The sequence below is a fragment of the Diabrotica undecimpunctata genome, chromosome 5 (assembly GCF_040954645.1).
Source record: "Diabrotica undecimpunctata isolate CICGRU chromosome 5, icDiaUnde3, whole genome shotgun sequence".
Lineage (NCBI taxonomy): Eukaryota > Metazoa > Arthropoda > Insecta > Coleoptera > Chrysomelidae > Diabrotica > Diabrotica undecimpunctata.
The window spans coordinates 98,787,503-98,811,080 of NC_092807.1; the positions used below are offsets into that span (position 1 = coordinate 98,787,503).

At 31.3% G+C, this 23,578-nt stretch overlaps 2 protein-coding genes across 3 annotated transcripts in view; both read right to left on the minus strand.

The window, feature by feature from the left end:
* The window catches only part of oys (lysophospholipid acyltransferase 6), a 312,406-nt gene extending 299,041 nt beyond the window's left edge, over positions 1 to 13,365 (minus strand). Inside the window, exon 1 of the mRNA XM_072532326.1 lies at positions 13,347 to 13,365. The gene's annotated coding sequence lies outside the window, so the exon portion shown is untranslated. The remainder of the gene's footprint in view (positions 1 to 13,346) is intronic.
* LOC140441537 (uncharacterized) overlaps positions 1 to 23,578 on the minus strand; it is a 464,737-nt gene that overhangs the window by 115,128 nt on the left and 326,031 nt on the right. The gene's annotated exons all lie outside the window — the stretch shown is intronic.

The window sequence follows — 23,578 nt, forward strand, 5'->3', positions numbered from 1 at the left end:
AACCACTGAATTAATTCACTCTTTCTGGTATTCGAACTTGGTGGTTTGTCTTCTTGCACATTGTTGTCAGGGGCGTTATCAATTACAAGCACAGAATTTGTGGGTAAATTGGGAATTAGTTTTTCCACTAACCATTTTTTGTAATTTTTAAAATTTATTTCGTGATGATAATCTCCCGTTAATGAATTTGATTTAAAAATTAGTTGTGCATTGCATTTTTTATGAATCTATTTTCTCCACCAGCATGTACTATTATTAAACGTTGTACTTGTGATATTGGCCTCTTAAGTCCTTCATTTGAGTCATCATTCCAGCAAGTGTCAACTGTGTGGGAAGCGTGGATGTATGTTTCGTCCATATACACTATCGGCCTATTTTCCTTTATATAGCTTCTAATGGCACGTAAATATGACAGTCTTAAGTGACGAATATCTTGTTTTTCAGAAAGATTTCTGTTTGTTTTCGTTTTTCTCTATCGAAAACCAATAGATTTGACGACTTGTCGTAAAGAATTCATACCTCCTGAGTAACCGGTTTCTTTAAATTATCTCCAAATATTTGCATCGTGGGAACAATTTTATCTGTGGTATATGTATTTATTATAATTCTTCTTAATAAAGCATTATCGGCATCGTCGAGATCAGTTTTAGGATTTTTTTTCTACGTTTTTTCGGAGACTGGAATGACGAACTTTTACCAGCATTTATTTTACTTTTTTCCTTTACGATATTTCTAATACTTCGTTCCGGTACACCTGTAGCAGCAACTGTCATCAAGTGCCACCAATCACGCACTTCGATGTTCATCGCCCTTCCTTCTGGAACATATAATTAAATTTAATTGGCTGAGAAATGAAAAAGTTTCATATAAAAGTTAATTTATCTTTAAATATGGGACATTTTCGGATCTCAAGTCAGTCAGTGTCAACACATGGTTTTACCCGTGTAGGGTAGCTTCCTAGAGCACTTTGCTCGAAGGGCTCTGAATCTTTCTAAGACTCTGAAGCTGAGTTTTTTTTCTTCTTAGAAAGACTGTGTTTTATTTCCACCACCAATAAAACCATAAAGGCATTGTCTCTTCAAGACAATGCCACAATAAGAGCGTACCGGCTAACTACGCAATACTACACCATATTGCGCAATAGTTAGAACAATTAATAAACATGGAAACTTGCACCAAGTTGCTAACACATTTTCATACGTTTATTAATTACACCGGAGACGACACAACAACGCGTTCATACAGCCGGTCGAACGGAATTTGGGGCGCTCCTAAGCTAATTTCCACATTCGAAATTACTTCCCGAGTTTGCCTATTAAACTTATGCATTTTTAAACTGTTTTTAAAATCCATCTTTTATAGCATTTAATCCGGCACTGGTTAATATGTTTCTTAGTTAAAGAGGAAACAAGCACTAAGTCTAAAATCTATTTCGAGCGACACGTGGTAGGTCTGTCTACTACGCCTTCAAAGGAGGGGCTTAGCGACCGGCAACAGTAGAATTCGTGTACAGTAACTTAATGGTCACAGTAATATGATACTTTACAGTGTTTATGTGTGTGCTGGCGACATTATTATTTCCAAAACAACAAAAGAAGCCAAATTCTTTGAACTTAAAAACAGACTAAATGTGGTTAGCATATAGTTAGAATATATCATTAAATTAGATCATATTACAGTACAGTAAAAGAAATATTAAGTGTAAAATATGAAAATAAATACTACATACTTTTCCAAACACTTTTATTTATTTTACTATCTTTCTTGCACCTGCTGCGAAAGGTTCTACAATACGTGCATATCTTTCATTGCATTTGATATATCGTCACGTTTTGTATGCACAATTGCTTTGCACTAGTAATTATGTCTGTTCCTATATTTCCAATACACAACTCCAGATTTTATTACCTGATTTTGAACAAACTCAAAATTTTGGTATACAAGAGTCCGTTTTCCACGTAAACGAAGACCGTTCGCAAGGTTATTTGCCATATTAAATTTTCCACAATTATTATTCACAAAACTATAGACACTAGTTAGAAGACGACTATTGTTTCTTAATTTATAAAGAACGATGTATATTATGGTGTTTAAATATATGCCTCTATTCGGCTATAACCAATCAATAGGCTTATTATAATAATAGATAACTACACACTTTTCTTTCAAAATGTTTACTTAGAAAAGCCGATTTTTAATTCGGCTTTTAATTATCAGTTTAAACTGTTTATATGTAAATTTAAGAAACATTTAAAGGGACAAACTTAAATTGTATTTTTTGTTACAGGTAGATTAAATTTATTACGTCTTTTGTCCACCATTCGCTTCTTCTCGTGTTTATATTTGGTGTTTTTTCTTGCCGCATGTTTCTTTCGCAATTAATGTGCCAAGTCTTTACAGACATCTATAGCATTGAAAAATATCTTCGTTGGAATAAAAATCGATATGTTATAAACCGTATTCATTTTACAAATTCCCAATTTTCAGTAGAAGCACGTGGAAGCCAAACGGGGTCGTACTGATGTGAATCATATGATTTTTAAAAATATTTACTTTTGAAACTATTAGTGTAAAAATTTCTTGAAATTTAATCATTATATCACAATTAAACTAAACTCTAAAAAATAACACGACCAGTAAATAACTTAACAATAACTATAACATAAATATAACACAATATATTAACTTAAAAATCAACACCATACAATTTGAATTTAAACATGCTGGCAAGTTTGGATCTGTAACATGAGAATCTGTCTGGCTTAAGGCAATAAATTATATTTAATAGCCTATTGACGAATGAGACGGCGAATATCAACACGTACTTATGTTTACAGATGGAAATTTGCTAAACGAATAAACTTTAGCAGTTTTTCACAAGATCCAATTAATGTTGTTAAAGATCAGAGTGGATTCTTATGAGTGGCAAACTCTTTATTTTCCAGAATAAATTAATCTTAACAAATAAGTAGATTACTATAAAGATGCTAAATAAACAATCAGTTAGTGTTTATACCATACAATTGAAACTTCAAACGGGTATTCAAACTTTACAAGAACCAGGCAATCGACCATTCAGAAACACCATAAAAGGAAAAAACTATAGCGGCATAACAATGAATAATACCCAAGTGGTTGGAAAAGGAAAGTCCGGACACAAAAGCTGTAATAAATTATTTTCGCAATAAAACCAAACAAAGTGTTTTGTTGATTGCAAATAGTAAACAATTAGCGGTCGATATTTTAAAAATAGAAAATGAGGTTAAATGGTTCGATACTATACTACAAAAATTATTGATAGCATGGTTTATATATCTGTACCATCTGTGAATAAGTCAATAAATCAAAAATATAATCTTTTCGGTATGGACATTTTAATCATTTTAATAGTTTTGAAGAATAAAAAAATCAACTTCAGTTTGGTATTCGTAGAAATTAGTAGGTAATCATGCAACGAATAACGTACATCATTATGAGCTGTGAGTATATCACTTACGCTTAAAAAATCTAAATTACCCAATTATTCACGCCAAATTTCTGTATTCTTATTGAGTTACCGATTTATTGCACTTAAACCTGCGTTAGTGGGCCTAGATAAATTAGCACGAGAGGTGTTCCGGGGTCTGTCATACCCCAAACTAAACTGACGCAGGAAGTTAAAATTTTTAAATTTAATCACTTAAAATGGTTAATCTTAGTTTTTTACTTATTTATAATGCAAATAAAATAAATATGGTACTGTAAAAGTCGTATATTTACATTGTAAACATCATTTATCCAACATATTGCAATTGTGCTAGTCAAAAAATACGAGCGAACAATAATACACTCAAATATGAAAAATTTTATTGATCACACAACTCTAAATGAACTTATAGCCTAAGATTTTACAAACTATATATAAAAAATGTTCGCCAAAATACATTGAAAAATAAAAAAGTTACGACTCCTCAAAATTGTCGCAATTTGAACACGTCATTATTGCGTGTTAAAAAAACATTGGAGTATCACATCGCATGAATTAGTAAAAAGTCTGTCCATCTTTATTTCTTGGACAAACAGAACATTTACTGCTTGTCCTACGTCACTTAGGTCCCAACTGATGTACCTCTGGTTGCTGATTATCACGTAGTGGTCGATGCAAGGAAGGGTTTTGTCTTCGTTGGTTTCGAAACTCAGAAATCAGCTGCACACCCAGTTCTTACAAAAAAATTCGTCTTTTTAATTTATCGTTTTTTGTATTTGTTATATATAAAACTTGAGCATTTACTCCAGATGTATTCAAAAACGAAAAAAATAGTGTCAAAGTCCAACGACGACTATTTCTTTTCATCAGTTTCTTCAATTACAGTATCATCATGATGCAATGTAGAAAAGAGGATTACTTTTTTTGACTTTTTTGTCACACATGAGACAGCTGTTGGAATTTGCTTTTTTGTTCTTCCTAACTGTCCCAACCGATGTAAGATGATGAGTCTGAAGTAGATTGATCATGAGCGGATAACTGGTAAACCAGTTATCGAAAATAATATTACGTTTAGTACCAAAAACTGGCCCAATCAAACGCTCAACTATGTATTGCGGATTTTTACTTTGTCGGAAAGGTCCTTCTGGCTGTGTGCCGACGTAAACTTCCGTATTTAGACAATAGTAAGTTTTGACATCCACTAGCGCAAATACTTTTAAGCCATACCTCGCTGGCTTATTCAGTATGTATTGAAGAAATGACACACGTCCCCTGAACGATTCCAGTTTTTCGTCTATTGTAAGATGTTGACTTGGTACATAGTGTGTCTTACAGTTGACAACGACTTAATCAAATATACCTCTATTTGCTGCCAATTTGTCGATCTGTTTTCGTTCTATTTTGCACATTGTCGAATCGCAAACGTTGCAACAAAATGTTGAATATCTTTGTTGTGACATTGTTGTTCGAATGAGATCAATACCGCTGCCATCAGTATTCCAAAGATCTGAAATATTTTGTCGGTTTGACTTGTAAAGTCCCGTCAAATAGAGCAGGCCTCTAAAAGCTTGGATATCTATTTTGTCAGTATCTTTGACTAAATACTGATGTCGTGCATCGTACCGTAGGAGTTTCGTCGCTAATTTTACATTTGTATAGTCAACAATGTCACCTACCATTTTTTCTGTAAAGAATAACAACCAACAATCAAGAACACTCTGCTTTTCTCGTGCTATTCCTTTTACATCAGGTAAATATGTAATTAGATTGTCCGACCTTTTTTGTCACTTGTTTGTTTTTTGGAAGCTTGAACCACCTTGATTTGTCTTTATCTTAAAAGTATCTCCCATTATTCTCACTACCACTTTGGGAACCCCTTGAAAATTCACTTTCTTCTTCAGCCTCCACTTCTTCAGAATCCTCCCTTTTGTGTGCTGCCTCTCCTTGAGCCCCTTCTTCCAATATGATTGCCCTCCACAATTATCCACGGTCCACATTACTACTACAAAATGATCTACCTAATATGCGCCATATGAAGCCAAAAGACCACGAGGAAGACCGCAAATGCGATGGAGCGACGATATTAAAAGAACTGCAAGGCCAATGTGGAAACGACTTACAAACAACAGAGATGAATAGCGAGAATTAGGAGAGGCCTATATTCAGAAATCCGAATAGAGAAGCGGGCTTAAAAAAATATTCGACAAACGATGTGGTGTCGTCGACACTGGCGACGACAGTGAATGAGAAGTTGGTTACCTGGAAAATATATATCGAAGAACTTTTCTGGGACGACCGCGGCAACCTTCCGGAAATAAATTGCATGACAAGGCCGTCAATTCTAGAAAGCGAGGTAAAGGCTGCTTTAAAACAGTCTAAGAATGGTAAGGCTACAGGAACTTATTAAGGTGATGAGTGAAGTGAGCACGAAGGAGTTAACTGAACTGTTCAACGCCATATACGATTCAGGTAATATTCCAGAGGAATGGCTATTGTCAACATTTGTAACGCTACCAAAAAAACGATCTGCGAAAACGTGCGAAGATTTCCGAACTATCAGTCTTATGAGTCATGCACTTAAAATTTTTCTTAAAATCATACATGCCAGAATTTACAAGAAATGCGAAGAAAATGTCGGTGAAATGCAATTCGGATTCCGCAATTCTATGGGTACACGTGAAGCACTTTTCACCTTACAAGTCCTACTTCAGAGATGCCGCGATGTCAGTTGTGATGTCTATATTTGTTTTATTGACTACGCCAAGGCATTTGACCGTTGTCAGCACCAGAAGATGGTCACCGCACTACAAAGAGTAGGATTGGATGAGAAGGACATTCGGATCATCATGAATTTATACTGGAACCAGCGTGCTCAATTCAAGGTCGAAGACCAGCTGACCGACCAAGTGAAGATCATGCGAGGAGTAAGGCAAGGATGTGTGCTATCGCCGACTCTTTTCAATATATACTCTGAGGAGATGTTTAATGAAGCCCTCACAAACCTAGACATGGGAATCCGAGTGAACGGTGAATACATCAATAATATCCGCTACGCCGATGACACTGTGTTACTAGCAACCAGCCTAAACGATCTGCAGGCCTTACTAGACCGAGTGCGAACTGTGAGCGTAACATACGGACTGAACCTTAATATTAAGAAAAACTAAATTCATGGTTGTCAGCCGTACAAATTTAGATCCCGGGGCACTAATGGCAGGTAGCGAAGAGATCCAGAGAGTCGACAGATTCACTTACCTCGGAACTACCCTCAACGTACAATGGGACTACGCTCAAGAGATTAGATCCAGAATTGAAATGGCACGGTCTACTTTTATTAAGTTGAGATCCTTGCTGTGCTGCAGTGATCTCAGTTTGGGAACCAAGATGCGGATAGTGAGGTGCTACGTTCTTCCAGTGTTACTATATGGAGTTGAAGCCTGGACACTGACGCAAGCCACTGAAAAACGAATCGAAGCCTTCGAGATGTGGATATACAGAAGGATACTAAAAATATCTTATGTGGACCATGTCACCAACGTTGAGGTCCTACAGCGCATGACAAAAGAAAAAGAAGTGCTTAATTTAATTAAACAACGTAAGCTTGAGTACCTCGGCCACGTGATGCGGAACGAAGAAAAATATCGAATTCTTCAACTTGTTATGCAGGATAAAGTATTTGGCAGAAGATGACCGGGACGCCGTCGTATCTCGTGGTTGAAAAATCTCCGACAATGGTTTGGGATGACCTCAGCGGAGCTGTTTCGCAGAGCAGTCAACAAAACCATGATAGCCTTGATGATCGCCAACATCCGGACCGGATAAGGCACTAAAGAAGAAGAAGAAGATGTGGTTTTTAAACAATGGTGGTGGAATTCATCACTTCTTCTTCTTCTTAGCCTTCTGTCGTCCATGTTTGGACATAGGCCTCTCCCAACTCCTTCCATCGGTCTCTATCCTGAGCAACATATTTCCAATTTGTTCCGGCTATTCTTTTAATGTCATCAACTCATCTAATCCGTAATCTTCCTCTTGGTCGTTTACTTTCGTTAGGTCTCCAATGTTGTATTGTAGTATTCCAACGTTGGTCTTTTTGTCTAGCAGTGTGGCTCGCGAAGCTCCATTTAAGTTTGGCAATTTTTGTTGTTATGTCCTCGACTTTGTCAGTCGTATACCTAACATTGCTCTTTCCATTGTTCTTTCTGTTGTGGCTAGTTTATGAAGTTTATTCATGTTTGCCTTGGTTAGGGTCCAGGTTAGACATCCATATGTCATGATAGGAAGGATGCATTGGTTGAACACTTTGCTCCTCAAGTATTGGAGTATTTTGCGGTTCTTAAGCATCCAACTAAGTTTTCCAAATCCTGCCCATGCTAGTCTTGCTCTTCTAGTAATTTCCGCACTTTGGTTCTCTTTGTCAAGTTTCAGGATTTGGCCTAGGTAGATATATTCCTGGATTTGTTCTATCTCACTGCCATGGGTTTAACTGGGCAAATCATCACAGTGCTCGTATAATTAATCGTCTGAATATTAAATCTCCGACTGAGTAAAAAGGCAGAGGAGGATCAACTGTTTGTCCACCGCGATCACTGGAATTGTTATATTAATTTTTAATGTACGGCTATTTTTATTACAAGAAGAACGGTGAAAAGCTACGTGTATGTAAACCTTTCTTTCGAAACACTCTTGGCATTAATGATTGGCCAATAAGAACTGTTATTAGCAAAATGTCAAAAACATCTTCAGGTAGAGATATAGAGGGTGAGAAACGTGGAAAGCACAGAAATTATACTCGCAGTGTTGAAGAGAGGGTAGAGGAAGGAGTCAGGGAACACATACAATCTATCCCTCGGATTGAAAGCCACTACTGCCAAAAATATTTAACAAGGGAATTCATCTGTGGTGAAAAAACTGTAGCGGACTTACACAGGGATTTTGTGGCGAAATTAAAGAAGAGGGGAAGACATTTGCAAATTACCTAATGTATAATACTATTTTTAAAACGGAATTTAACATTTCCTTTTTTGTCCACAAGAAACACAAATGTGAGCAGTGCGTTAGCTACGAAAATTGCATTAGAGAAGAAAAGGAAGCGTTAAAGGCCTTATACGAGTAACACGAAAAGGATTTAGTACGAACAGAAATAAAAATAAACAGAAAAAGTGGCGAAAATGTGCATGTAGCTGATTATGACTTACAAACAATCCTTCCATGCCCACAGGACGATGAGTCAGGATTTTAGTACGTGTCAAAGCTCTTTGTATACAACTTTACAGTATATGACTTAAAAAATAATGAGATAAGCTGCTTCGAGTGGCATGAAGAGGAATGCCAACGTAGAGTAAATGAAATTGAAACGTGCATTTATAATTATCTACAAAGTTTAAATGCAAAAGGTCAACAACCTGATGTAATATTTTACATAGACAACTGTTGTGGGTAACACAAAAACTATCCAATGTATAACTCATATAAATATGCGGTCGATACCTTATCGTATTTAAATGCTATAACCCATAAATTTCTCATAAAGGGCCATACCCAAAATAAAGAAGATTTAGCTCATTCACTCATTAAAAAGAAAGTAAAGCTGTTTCGAAAAGCATCACCAATTTTCCATCCTGATCAGTACTTTTCACGCATGAGAGGAATAAAAATAGGTAAAAAAAGATCCAAGTTTTCGAAATGAGTTATGAGGACTTTTTGAACTTAAGTCATTGCCTGATGCGATTCCACAAGGGATTAATAAATTTCGAGACTTGAGCATTATTCATTTAACAACTGAAAAGTAGAATGTACAGATTCATTTGGATCTCAAAGGATTTGGATTTCAAAGTAATATTAACAGCATATTCCGAAAAACCAAAAATAAATGAAAAAAGAAGACTGGGATTATGTCTCTATTCGAAAAAAAAAATCATTCGATCTTCCTATAAGCCCTCTTATGAAGGATTGTAGTTAATATCTCAATAAAATAACATTTTAGATCTCCAGTGTTTTTAAATAGATGATATATGGTAGCTGATTATAATTTTTTTTCTTTCAGCCCTGAAGAAGCCAAATTAATTATCTTTGGCGAAAACGTTCGGTGAAACAATTGATAATTATTAAAGTCTTTCTTACAGATTTCCCCAATATTTAAGAGTTTACTATACTATTTAACTTATCTGCAAAGATTATAGTTTATTTTTATGAACGAGAGAGTAATTAGCATAATTTTAACTGGTAGCTCCGACCACTCCATGGGCGTGCTCAAGATTAATTGAAAAATTACTTTGAATAATTGTAAAAAATAAATGAATTATTTCAGTGTTATAAAGTGTTATGTGTATGTAAACAAAAGTGACCTAAAGAAGTTTTATCACACACTATATTAGAACTGACTGGCCTACATTAAAAAGGGTTTTAAAAAATTCACATTTTTTTTAATTTTTAAGAATTACAAAAGAGAAAAAGAGTTTTTAAAACCGTCTAAGGTATGTTAAATAGATGAATAAAAATAATAATATAAAACTTACAGCTACTTGTTACAAATCCAAATCAGATTCAGAAGATGAACTTTCAGAACCAAGATTTATAATAACTGGCTCGATCATTTTATCAGTAATATTGTCCAGCTTCCACATTTTTTCCTCTTCTTTAATAGTGTGATTTACTGCCTTTTCCCAGTTTTCAGGTTTTACATTATTTACGGCCTCCAAACACAACTGTTTAACATCATGAATTTTAAAAGTGGTATTTTTTCTTGAAACTTCACTCTTTATCTGTGCCCATACCAGTTCAATCGGGTTTAATTCACAATGATATGGTGGGGATCTAAGTACTGTCATTCCACGATTTTTGGCAATTTCATCAATTTCGTATTTTTTAAATTTTTCTTTATGGAGGGCACACACGAATAAAGTTCCTTTCTTATAGATCCGGGATGGTACGTAATATTTTTTGAACTCAGCCAATTCTGCAAGTCTTTTTTTAACCACTTGGTTGTGGGCAGTCCTTCTATAAGTCTGGAGTGATAACTTGCATTATCCATTACTATTACACAGTTCTTAGAAAGAAGATCTATCATTTGTTCGAACCATTCTTAAAAGACATTAGCGTTCATGTCTTTATGGTAGTCACCGGTACGAGTTGATTCAAAAGTTAATAAACCACCTTCAACAAAACCGTCTGAACCGCCAATGTGTACTATTATCAGCCTGCGTCCCTTTCCTGATGGTGGGTTTAAACCAGTAGATAAGTTATTTACAAAAGCGTGCCTTTGACTTGTAACAGTTTCATCCTGCCAAAATTTATTTGGTGTATGACCCTCGTTGATCCATGTTTCATCAAGATAAAATATTTTTCTTTTTTGGTTTCTCATTTCCTTTATGGTTCTTAGAAAATGTCTTCTCCATATGACAATATCGCTTCTTTCTAATAAAATAGACTTTCTGGGATTCTTTTTCCAGCGGAAGCCTATTTCTTTTAAAAGTTTCCATAACGTACTTCGACTCATTTCTGGGTAATCCTTATCATCTCGAACTGAGACAAGAACTTTATCCAATGTTGGAAATTCTTGTCTAAAGAAGAATTCATGCACTTTCCGTCGAAGTCCTTCTTTAAAATGATATTCTATTTGAAATTTTGGTTTCCCTGGAGCGTTACGTGGCATTTGAAAACTACCACATTTCTCTTCTTTAATAACTCTGTAAATCGTAGATTTCCCAACACCAAGTGTACTGCTAACTAACTCAACGGTCTCATCAACACTTTCATATAAACGTTTGTCTGTAAATGATTTAAAACAATTAAATATTAATGTTTTTTCATTAACTGTTAGAGGACCAATTTTTCGGCGTTTACACGGCACTTCCAAATTTTCCATAACACAAGTATACACAATAAACTGCACCTTGCAACTGAAGTACCTACTTTTAGTGAACTGTTAAGAATTTTGAATACGCCACTTGGACCTTCCTATATACAAAATGGAAAAACCCACTATCACATTTTCTGTGGAATAAGTTTAGAAGGTAATTATCTAGTCAATTACTGTCGTAGATTCCTGGAATTGAAGAATTAAATGTTTGATTGTTGAAACCCTTACTTCGTGGAATGCACTCATTTCAGATAAAATAAAACGTTTTATTTTATCTAAAGAATTAAACTTTATTTTGCAAATAGGCAAAGAATTAAACTTTATTTTGCAAATAGATAAAATAAAACGTTTTATTTACTATTCTGCTCCAACCTTTATACCTGGTGGTCATACTCAATTTAAAATTGTTTTCCTATATACTTCTGTAAACTTGTTGACAAATATCTGTTTTTCATTGAGTCACCCGTATCAACAGTTTAGGGATTTGCATACATAATTTATTGTTTTATTACTCTCTCATACATAAAAATACACTATAAATTTCTTTATAGATATTATCTTATCTCAAAGATATATATATATATATATATATATATATATATATATATATATAAATATATATATATATATATATATATATATATATATATATATATATATATATATATATATATATATATATATATTGATACGATTAGGGTTTATAGAAAATAATTTATAAGTTATATACTACATAATATTAGATATTTGGTTGTTTTAAATAAGTTATATAATAGAGAATAAAAAAATATTTATGTGAGGGCATTTTAAGAAATTAGCATATAATAATTGTAAAAAGTTGTATTTTAGTAGTTATGATTTTGTAGATATTTTTAAGTGAGCCATGTGACTAGGCAACACACTATACCCTCCATTCCTAAGTGTCATTTTAAGAATTTTACGAATATAAGTGGGGTTATATTGTTTGAAATGTGTATTTTATTAAATTAGAGTGTTAGTTACTAATTTGAATGTTTATTCTGATCTGAAAAGCCTAAATGTAAACAAAATTATTAATAGAAAAGAATGGAATTCTCTGGATCAGCGGAGATGACCATTGTTTACAGTCGAACATTCTCGATATAATGATTATGGCGGTGGATCGAACAGATATTTTTTCGAGAACATCTATATAGAAGTTAATAGAACGATTGGAACATGATCTCTTACCAGATGGTTCTGGAATAGAAAAAAGGATATAAATACCCGTGATTTGGATTCAAGATGGCAGTTTTTGAAGTTTTTTTTCAGAAGTCAGGCCAGTTTTATTATGAAAGTTAGTAGTGAAGTAAATTGTTCAGAATTTCAAGAATTCAGTCAGAAAAGTTTAGTAAGAAATATGAAAGTTAGTTGGAGTCAGTGAATCAAGTACAAATAGTCCAATTGTTTAATATAGTGAGTTAAATGAAGATTAAAAATTATGCATATAATTTAATGCACATTTATAATTATACACAAATAATTATTGAAGATTAAAAAAAAGTATATTGGAAGAAATTAAATTATATTATGGTTGGAGATTAGTATAAATCAACTTATAATAATTGGATATTGGTATATTGAAAAGAAGAATAAATATAAATGCTGTTTGCTGGTTTGTTTGGTGGTGTATAAATGCTGGTGAAGAAAAATATATCTTAAATTGGTAGAAGCTGATAATTGGAAAAAGAAATTTCACAAAAACAAGGATAACCGAAGTACGAAGACTTTCAGTGGTGATTAGAATATATATAGTGGAAAACAGTTCATTTAGGCATTCAGTGAAAGAAAGGTACAAAATTTTGTTAATATAATTTAGTTAGTGTCATAACAATTTCAATTTTGAAGATAGTTTGTTTAAATTTTACATTGTCTATAGAATTTAATTAGTTTTATAAGAATATCAATTTAAAGATAGTTTATTTTAAATTTACATTGGCTAGGTTAGATATATATGTGTGTTTCATAATAGTTATAATAAAGATAATTTAAAAAAGTACTTACAAACTAATTCTTTGAGAACCGCGATAAAAACCCTATATATTATATTATTAAAAATACTCATTGCTCATCATTCAAACAAAAAACACATCATAACAATTTGGCACCCAACGCGGTGGCTCTCTATTTAAAAGAATTAGTTTGGGAAGATAAGTGCTCTCATATAATTAAATTAATTTTCATTAGAAAGAAAAAATTATAGATTTTATTTTTAATTATATTTGAACAAGTAAAGTCTCAAAATGTCTCAAGGAAAGAAAGGTACAAGAAGCAAAAAGAATGAAGAATATGTAGAAGTAGAAACACAACCTATACAAGAGGAGAGTTTAGTTCAAGTTCCACAAGATACTGCAGAAATGAATCCAGAAAGAGAGGAAAATGTCAATATGGCAGCTTTGATGTCATTAATGATGCAGATGAACAAGACAATAGAAGAGAATTCAAAAGAAGTCAAAGAAGACATGAAAAAAATGGAACAGAAAATGGAAGAGAATACGAAGAAAATGGAAGAGAATACGAAAAAAATGGAAGAGAACACGAAAAAAATGGAAGAGAATTATAGAAAATTAGAAAAGAAAATAGAAGATAATAATAATAAAATTGTAAAGCAAATAGAAAAACAAATGGATAAAAAACTTGAAGCTGCAGAGAAAAAAGTAGCAAATGAAATAAAAAGTATACGGAATGACTACAAGAAAAGGATAGACAATGAGTAAAGAATGAAGTAAAGAGGATTATTCAAGATAATAAGATAGATATAGAACAGAAAATAGAGTTACAGAAATGTAACTTAGAAGTAAAAATTAACGAAGACAGGAGAAACACAGAAGAAAAATTAGACGATATACAACAAAATATCCAAATAAATTGTAATCAAATAAGAAATGTGGAACAGAGAATAGATGATATTTCACAAATGAGAGACATAGGGAGACCTTACTTAAATTTAACAAATGAGACTGGGATTAAATTCTCTGGTAATATAAAAAATTTGCATCCTAGAGTATACATAAATAGTTTAAAACATAAATTAAGATTTGTGAATAATATTAATGATATTAAAGATTATATTAGAGTGACATTAAATGACAATGCAGCAACTTGGTTTGCTAGTATTGAGAATGATTTAGATAATTTTCAAACATTTGAAAATAAATTTTTAAATTATTATTGGGGTGAATTAGAGCAAGCCAAGTTTAGAGAAATTCTATATTTTGGAAAGTATAATCACAATTTAAAATCAAATATGGTAGATTATGCATTAAAACTGATAACAGTTGCAAAATATTTAGAACCACCACTTAGAGAGGATGAAACAGTCTTAAATGTATCTAGACATTTTGATGCTGATGTTGTCCAAACAGTAACTGTACAAAATATTCAAACAATAGATAGTTTTATTAATTTTATTCAAAGAATACAAAGAGGCAATATGACAAGTAATAATAACAACAGAAAAAACAATAATAACTTTCAATATAATAAAAATGATATTCAACAATATAGACAATCATATAACATTAATACTAGGTATGGTAATAATTTACAAAATTTTAATAATAATAACAGTAATCCAAATAGACAGAACTTTAATAATAATACAAGTTATAATAGACAAAATTTTAATAATAATACTAATTATAATAGACAACATTTTAATGACAGTACTAATAATAATAGACAAGATTTTAATAATAGAAGAAATACAGAGCGACCTAACTATAACAGACAGGTAAATTGTGTTCGAAGGAATAGAAGCTGCGAAGACAGGGAACAAAATAGTACAAGGCAGGAAAATGTGAGTAGAAGTCATAGTAGGGAAAGACATAGGACATCAGATCCAAGTGGTCAGATACAATCTGACAATTCTAATAATCAAAATTTTGTGCAGTAAACTTTCTGAATTACAAGTTAGGCCATTGCTATTATGAAAAACCTTCTGAATTTATTTCTTTAGATGAAGATAAAATTATTGAATCTATTAATTTAATTTATATAAATGCTTTGGCCAAAAATAAAATGATTAAGATTATGATAGATACTGGTTCAGAAAGTACTTTAGTCTCGGAGAATTTTATTTTTAATACATTAAAACTATCAGATATAATAAAGATTCAAAAATTAAAATTATTGGTGCAAATAATAAGAAGTTGGGTGAAATTGATAAACTAGCCAATTTTAAAATTAATATTCTTAATAAAGAAATTAATATGCAAGGATTTATTGTCAAGGATTTATGTGTTGATATATTAATGGGAAATGATGAATTGGAAAAGAAGAAAGTAAAGATAGATTTTGAAGAAAAAATGGTAACTTTGGAAGGGCAAATAATTAAATTTATGCAGAAAGATGAGGTGGAAGAAGGAATAAGAGTTGATAGGATATTATTAAAAGAAAATAATGATGTTTATGAAGAAGAAATGTATTTTGATGATAGGGAAATGTCCCAAAAGAATGTAAAGAATAATTATTGTAGTGAATATTTAAGGAATGGAAATTTTAAGCAGATGGATGCCTACGAGGCGGAGTGCGTAAAATTGGAAGCAAGGAATAATGAGTACATAATGAAGAATAATTTTATTTGTAAAGAAGAAGATATAATGAAAGTTTTAAATTGCCCTGAAGAATATAAATCAATAGTCATTTCCATATTGCAGCAACACAAGGGACTTGTCAATAAAGAAAATGGAATTGCACAGAATTATATCCATAGTATAAGAGTTAAGGAGGAAAAAGATTTTAAAACAAAATCATACCCAATACCATATAAATACAGAGAAGAAGTAAACAAAACAATTAATAATATGTTAGAAGATGGGATCATTGAGAAGGCAGACACACGTTTTATTAACCCTATAGTAGTAGTGCGTAAAAGATCAGGTGAAATCAGGTTATGTTTGGATGCAAGGAATATTAACAAGATCACTGAAAAGCAATTTGAAGCACCAATGAGTATAGATGGAATACTAGGAAGAATTACAGGAATGTCATTTTTCACTAAAATTGATTTACAGCATAGCTTTTGGTTAATACCTCTAGAAAGAAAGAGTAGACAGTATACAGGATTTCAGATAGATGGAGTAGTATATCAATTCAAAGTAGTACCATTTGGACTTCAATCATCTTGCAGTGCTCTATGTAGATGTCTTCATGATATTTTGGATCAATATGAACATTTTGTAATTCACTACATTGATGATATATTAATTTTTTCTAAAACGGCTGAAGATCATGAGAAACACCTAAAAATTATAATAAATAGATTAGACAAAGTTGGACTAAAAATAAATCAAGAAAAATGTACATTTTTTCAAAAGAAGTCATATATCTAGGTTATAAACTTAACACTAAGGGAATCGAAATGGATCCAGAACGGACACAAGTCATTCAGGAATATAAAACACCACACAATTTAAGAACTTTAAGAGGATTTATTGGAATAATTAATTATTATAAAAGGATGATACCAGATCTAAGTATAAAAGAAATTCCATTACTTGAACTACTGAGAAAAGGTGTAAAATGGAGATGGGATCAGAGAAGAGAACTAGCATTCCAAGAAATTAAAAACATTTTTCTGTCAAATTTGAAAATATACTATCCTGACTACACACAGCCATTCATATTAAGAACAGATGCATCAATAGAGAGATTATCAGAGGTATTATTACAAATACATGATGGGGTCGAATACCCAATACAATTCATTTCAAGAATTACAAAGCCACATGAAAAGGGTTACTCAGTTTCAGAATTAGAACTAGCAAGTATAATACACTGTGTCACAAAATTAAGATTTTATTTGTTGGGTAATGAATTTACAATAGAAACAGATCACCAAGCTTTAACGTCTATATTAAATAACAAATATGGAAACAGTAGAATACATCGGTGGAGTCTAATACTTAGTGAATACTGCTTTGAAATCAAATACATTTCTGGAAAATCCAATATAGTGGCAGATGCTTTATCAAGGTTAGAAAATACATCACAAAAAGGGCAGCGAACAATAAAAATTGGATTAAATCAATTAGTAGAAAGTACTGGATTATATTCTAAAGAAGAAATTATAAGAGATCAGATCAATTTGAGTGAAAAACAAAAAGTCCTTAGGAAAGATGGAGTAAATTATAAAATAATAAATGGCATAGAAGTATATGTAATAACTAGAACTTTAGCAAAGAAAATATTGAAAAATTTACATAACGATTATATGCATATTGGTTCAAGAAAGCTATGGATGCTATTTAGGAACAATTATTTTGCAAAGAATGACATAAGTATAGCAAAAGAAATTACTACCCAATGCCCAATATGTCAACTAAACAAAGAAAAGAATTTCAAAAACCAGAACACATATAAATCTAATGTTGTATATGAAAAACTAAATACAGTTTCCATGGATTTTATTTCAAATTTAGTTCTCAGTCCAACAGGAAAAAAGCATATACTAGTGATAGTTGATTTATATACAAAATTTATTAAACTATATCCCTGCTCTAGAACAAATGTTAAAACATTAAAATTATATATTAATCAATTTTTCGAAGAAATAGGACCATTTAGAAATTGCATAATAGATAATGCTACATATTTTAACAACCAAAAATTTCGGACATTTTGTGAGAAAAAGGGAATCAACATTCATTTTACAAGTATCAGACATCCTCAGGCAAATCCTGCAGAAAGATATATTAAAGAAGTTATAAAATATTTAAGGATACTGTGCCAAAACCAACATGAAACTTGGCAGCAACATATACCACAAGTAGAATATTTTTGAATAATACACATAATTTGAATACAGAGGAAGTACCAGAATATTTAATGTTTGGCCATATAGGAAACAGAAAGTGGATTAGTGAATATAAACAGGATATGTTAGAACAAGTAATGCAGAAAGTGAATAACCGAATTAGGAGGAAAGCTGAAAAATATATCAGAAGACAAAATCGAAATATAAAAAAAACCAATCACATTTCAAAAAGGAGACCAAGTGTTAATTCGTTCACTTAGAAAAAGTAATGTTAAAGAAAACGTTGTAAGAAATTACAACCAATGTTTGAAGGTCCATATACAATTGAAAATCAGAATGGACTAAATAGTTATGTGTTAATAGATGCAGAGAACAGACTAAGAGGCATATTTCATATCAACGACATTTTTCAATATCATGAAGAGATTGAATAATATTTTCTATACCTTTAACACAAATATAATAACACTAATAACTTACTGATATATCCATTTTATTCAATAGACTTGATTTGTTAAATGGTAGATGGTAGATTTCATTATTTTGAATCAATTTGACATCATACTTTTTGTATATATGGAAATTAATTTGTACCCTAAAAATCATAATTTGGGGTTAGACACAAAATTGATACTATAATTGCTATAAAAATGTCTTTCTAATATAATAAAGTGAAAAAACTTACCAATTTATATTGATGAAAGTTATTTTGAATGGAAATAATTCCTAGATTTTGTCTATAAATAAACAGAACACCATATCTATTATATTTTTAATTAAGGTTATATTTTATTCTCTGATATCGCATCCATTGCTCCATTTGACATGACAGTTTGACCATAGAATAGCCGAACTGTGCTCCGTTGTTCTCTGTTTTGACATAGACAGCGAACAGGAATGTATTTAACACATTTTAAATAAAAAAAATTGATTTATTAAATTTAATAAGGTATGAGAAAATTAATATTTAAAAAAATAATAAGTAAATTATTTATTTTAAATATTATTTTGGGGTATTGATACGATTAGGGTTTATAGAAAATAATTTATAAGTTATATACTACATAATATTAGATATTTGGTTGTTTTAAATAAGTTATATAATAGAGAATAAAAAAATATTTATGTGAGGGCATTTTAAGAAATTAGCATATAATAATTGTAAAAAGTTGTATTTTAGTAGTTATGATTTTGTAGATATTTTTAAGTGAGCCATGTGACTAGGCAACACACTATACCCTCCATTCCTAAGTGTCATTTTAAGAATTTTACGAATATAAGTGGGGTTATATTGTTTGAAATGTGTATTTTATTAAATTAGAGTGTTAGTTACTAATTTGAATGTTTATTCTGATCTGAAAAGCCTAAATGTAAACAAAATTATTAATAGAAAAGAATGGAATTCTCTGGATCAGCGGAGATGACCATTGTTTACAGTCGAACATTCTCGATATAATGATTATGGCGGTGGATCGAACAGATATTTTTTCGAGAACATCTATATAGAAGTTAATAGAACGATTGGAACATGATCTCTTACCAGATGGTTCTGGAATAGAAAAAAGGATATAAATACCCGTGATTTGGATTCAAGATGGCAGTTTTTGAAGTTTTTTTTCAGAAGTCAGGCCAGTTTTATTATGAAAGTTAGTAGTGAAGTAAATTGTTCAGAATTTCAAGAAGTCAGTCAGAAAAGTTTAGTAAGAAATATGAAAGTTAGTTGGAGTCAGTGAATCAAGTACAAATAGTCCAATTGTTTAATATAGTGAGTTAAATAAAGATTAAAAATTATGCATATAATTTAATGCACATTTATAATTATACACAAATAATTATTGAAGATTAAAAAAAAGTATATTGGAAGAAATTAAATTATATTATGGTTGGAGATTAGTATAAATCAACTTATAATAATTGGATATTGGTATATTGAAAAGAAGAATAAATATAAATGCTGTTTGCTGGTTTGTTTGGTGGTGTATAAATGCTGGTGAAGAAAAATATATCTTAAATTGGTAGAAGCTGATAATTGGAAAAAGAAATTTCACAAAAACAAGGATAACCGAAGTACGAAGACTTTCAGTGGTGATTAGAATATATATAGTGGAAAACAGTTCATTTAGGCATTCAGTGAAAGAAAGGTACAAAATTTTGTTAATATAATTTAGTTAGTGTCATAACAATTTCAATTTTGAAGATAGTTTGTTTAAATTTTACATTGTCTATAGAATTTAATTAGTTTTATAAGAATATCAATTTAAAGATAGTTTATTTTAAATTTACATTGGCTAGGTTAGATATATATGTGTGTTTCATAATAGTTATAATAAAGATAATTTAAAAAAGTACTTACAAACTAATTCTTTGAGAACCGCGATAAAAACCCCTATATATTATATTATTAAAAATACTCATTGCTCATCATTCAAACAAAAAACACATCATAACAATATATATATATATATATATATATATATATATATATATATATATATATATATATATATATATAAACATATGCTTGCTTAACCTCTGGATATTAAAAAATCCACGTTTCTCAACTGTTTAACTTTTAAATTAAATTTTCCCTTCAACTTAAAAGGGTAAAAGCGTAATAAGAAAATGAATTATGAAATAATTACATTCCAATATAAAAGTCCAGATTACTTTTCGGAATTTAGAGTCTGAAACGCCATTTTATTCTGCGTAAATTATTCGTTTCGAGATCCTTATTTTGGGCGAAAGGATAAACGACTTAAATCGCTCATTTTAAATTAGATAGAATTTGAAGAAGTTCTAAAATATTAATAAATATATTAGATTTGCACAAATATATAATGAGGTAAGAATATCCATTTCTTTATCAAGGATATTATGAAAGACTAAAAATAATGAAAGATAAAATATTGTTACGATTTTTTGCGGGTTTCGGAATTAGTAAAGGAAATAAGTAAAGTAAATGTAGTTTAACTAATTTTCTTTAACTTACTTAACTACAAAAATTCAGTAGTTATAACTAAATAACAAATATCTCAATAATAAATTATCGTATACCGCTTTACAAAATAAACAATTTGCTAATCGCATAAAAACTTCAAACGTTGGATGACCGCCTTAAATAATCAGATCGTAATTTCTAGGTTTTCTGTGTCTATTATACAAAAAGACGACAACTGCTTACTAAAATTTTCTTAAAAAAAAAGAGCCTCGCTTCGTGAAGTACAGGACAGTAATTATAATAGGAGCACATTACGATATTGTTGTTCAAAAATCGATTATTGGCTTTATTGTCAAAAAAAGTTCTAGATTTTGATCATATAGCTTACTACAAAAAGTTAAAAGTTTTAATGTGTCCTTTATTGGAAAGTATCCATCAAATTATAATAGACAGGTTTTATATTTAGCCAACAGCATTACATTGCCCCGTTAGAAGAGGTGGGTATATGTTATCCTTCTCTTTATCAATGTTATCTCTTAGTTCAAAAGAATAAAATGGAGAAACAATATTTATCTTCAATAATTATTACTTTGATTTGGTAATTTCCAGTCTCCATTACAAAGGATGTACTCATTTCTATATCATTGCTTATCGTCGTATTAAAAACGAAATAATATGCTGTTGTTTGATAGAAAGATATTCTGGAAGGTTTATTTTTCACTGCAACTATATTTCATTGAAGAGAGTAAGTAAATAATATACATCTGAAAAAAACAAATTATAGGTCTCTGGGTTTGAGTTTGTAGGTACTTGTGCATGTTTGATAATAGGCAATGCTCGATAGGCAGCTATCGATAGGATGCTACAAAATATCATGCAAGGAAAAATAGCAGGCAAACGCAGTCCGGGATGAAGAAGAACCTCATGGTTGAAGAACTTGCGAGATTGGTATGTTGTTGATACAAGCATGCTATTTAGGGTGGCAGTGAATAAAATTAAGATAGCTATGATGATAACCAACGTTCTTGAAAGGATATGGTACATTAAAAAGAAGAAGATAGGCCACATATGCTCGATATCTTCACTAACATTTATTTTACTGTGGCACAGTAATAATCAAAAACAAACTAAATAATTTTAAAGTTAGGAGGGCACAAAAATCGGTAACCTCACTCGTCTAAATATTGGTTTTTCTCAGAACTAAAATTATTCAACTCAGAGTTAAGATATGTTTGAACAAAAATACAAAAGACAATACTCGCCTAATATATTATCATCAGGCACGTTAACTGGAAAGGTCTCCTCAATAAAAACTGCACAAGAACTCCATCTTATTAACACACCATTTGCCTTAGAGGAAATATTGACGGCACTCGAATTGTGTAAAAACGGCCTCTGGTCCAGATGACATCTCCTTCATATTTTTAAACAAATTATCTACTTCTTGCATTATTATTTTACTAAAATTTTACAACGGTATTTGGAACAGTTATAATTTTTCTAAGCGGTGGCGAGAATCATATATTATACCAATTAAAAAAGTTCATAACCAAACACAAAGTTTATCTAATTCATAAAGGTAAATGTCGCTGGCGTGCACCATGTGCAAATTATTAAAGAAAATGGTAAACAAAAGATTGGTCTGGCTTTTGAAAAAAAAATAGAGTTATTTCACCGGCACAATCCGGCTTTAGATCTCATCGCTCTACATCAGATAATTCGGTAACTTTACAATCACATATTTCCGAGTTTATGGCCTGTAAACAAGATTTATTAGCAGCTTTTTTTGATGTCGAATGAGCTTTTGACACTGTTCAAAAATCTGTAATACTTCAAAATCTTCAACAATGTGCACTTGGTGGAAATAGACACTACTTCGTGCAGAATTTTTTAGATGACAGAACTTTTAAAGTTATTTTGAACGGAAAGCTGTCATCTACTTGTATTCAACATAATGAAGTACCACAGGGTTCTGTCATGTTCAGTTTAGCATTTAATGATGTTGGCAAAAGTATTAATTTCCCTGGTAAATACGCATTATATGCTGATGATCTTGTACTTTTTTGCAGAGGAAAGACTATCGAAATAATCTGTCGACTAATGCAAACAGCTATTGTTAAAACAGAAAGGTGGTTGAGGCACAATGGGCTTTCCTTTTTATCTCAAAAAACTAAAATCATGAAATTTAGCAGAAAAACGACAAAAGACCATCCAACTTTGACATACAACGGAGTATTACTAGATCTTATTGATCATCATAAAGTCTTAGGACTGACCTTCGACTCCAGACTGTCTTGGAATACACACATACAGGGAACAAAAGGCAACTGCTTAAAAAATATTAATATCCTTAAAAGTCTAGCTCATTTCCAATGGAGAGCTGACAAAAAGGTATTGTTTACAGTTTACAGATCCCATTATTCGCTCCAAAATAGACTATGGTAGTTTTGTCTATATGTTTACACAATACGGGTCTTAGGATATGCTTAGGTGCCTTCAGATCTAGTACAGCTTAAAGCATGTACTGTGAAGTTAACGAAC